The sequence below is a fragment of the Aptenodytes forsteri genome, unplaced genomic scaffold (assembly GCF_000699145.1).
Source record: "Aptenodytes forsteri isolate BGI_AS27 unplaced genomic scaffold, ASM69914v1 Scaffold209, whole genome shotgun sequence".
Taxonomy (NCBI): Eukaryota; Metazoa; Chordata; class Aves; order Sphenisciformes; family Spheniscidae; genus Aptenodytes; species Aptenodytes forsteri.
The window spans coordinates 607,173-608,582 of record NW_008795034.1 but is presented as its reverse complement, the minus strand read 5'-3'; positions in this window follow the sequence as shown (position 1 = coordinate 608,582).

Sequence of the window (1,410 nt, the reverse complement as noted above, 5' to 3'; positions counted from 1 at the left end):
GGGGGGGGGGGGGGGGGGGGGGGAGGGCAGAGAGGAAAATGATACCAATCACTTGCACCTTGAGGATGCTCCACAGCACTTCATATAGGAGCCTGCCTTTCCTGTGATCATGGTGCGAGCTACCTTCTCTGGGAGTGAAAAGTCTCTGCCTCTGCTGTTTCAGAGACCCAATCCTGGAGGAGAAAGCACCGAGGAGCAGTTACACGGTGTTATAGTGTGCCTGAGCGCGGTTACACCATGTCCAGACCTCAGCTGGACGTGCACGTAGCCCTGCTGCGCTGCCCGGGTGGCTTCATGCAGCATTAGTCCCTGGATCTGGGCACTGGACCCCTTCACTGCGGGTGCCACCGAGCCCGGGGGGAGCTGCACAGCCAGATTTCTTCCCGCAGTTCTGTTCTCTGCTCTTCGGTGTTACCTGTATGTGGGTGCTCCTGGATATGAAGTGAAGGGCATGGGGCTGAAGCGGCTGTCCTGATACTAACGCCTTCTGCCGCGGGATTGCAGGTCAGCGGGGAGGGTTGCTGGGCCCGAGGAGCACCCGGGCCATACAGCTACACTCACGCTTCCCTGTTGTGTCGATGTAGCAGAGCAGTGAAAGCAGCATCGGGTACGGTGGCCACATCCAGACCGCAGTGTTTCATTCCCTGACGATTTCATTTTTAGAATAGAACAAAAGTTAAGAGGTCAATGATGGGTTTTGTTAGAAGTACAGCTTCTAACTTTGTTAGAAGTACAGTACTTTTGTTAGAAGTACATCTGAAACACAAGTTTCAGATGCTTTGGTGTTTTCCATTTTTTAATTGGCTCCTCCACAGCGAGCCACCTTCAGGCCAGGCTGGAAGCACATACCTGTGGAGACGATTTGCGTATCCCTTGCAGATGTTGGCTTCTCTTCATGCTGTGCTGACAGGGCAGGTTGGCTGGGGTAGACCAACTCTCTGCAGTCACTCTGTCTTCTGACACAGACACTGCTGTGCTGGGGTGATAGGCCGAGACGATAATCTGCTTTGTCAGAACAAATGGCCCCAACGGAGACCAGCTCCACCACAACAATCTTGTAGGTGGAATCCACAGTCCACTTCCAGGCTTCCTAAACATCTGATGCAACTTCCAGGGAGTCCACGTGCATCTTTTGCCAGCAGTGACTGGTCCTGTCCAGCCGGCAGGACCTGTCCAGGCACCGCCAGCAGCTGCTCAGAGGTTGTTGCAAGGGTCTTCTCCCACATTTCTTACCCAAGAGATTAACAGCCTACTGCTAGGAGACCTGAATCATAGAATCATAGAATAGTTTGGGTTGGAAGGGACCTCTAAAGGTCATCTAGTCCAACCCCCCTGCCGTGGGCAGGGACATCTTCAACTAGATCAGGTTGCTCAGAGCCCCGTCCAACCTGACCTGGAATGTGTCCAGGG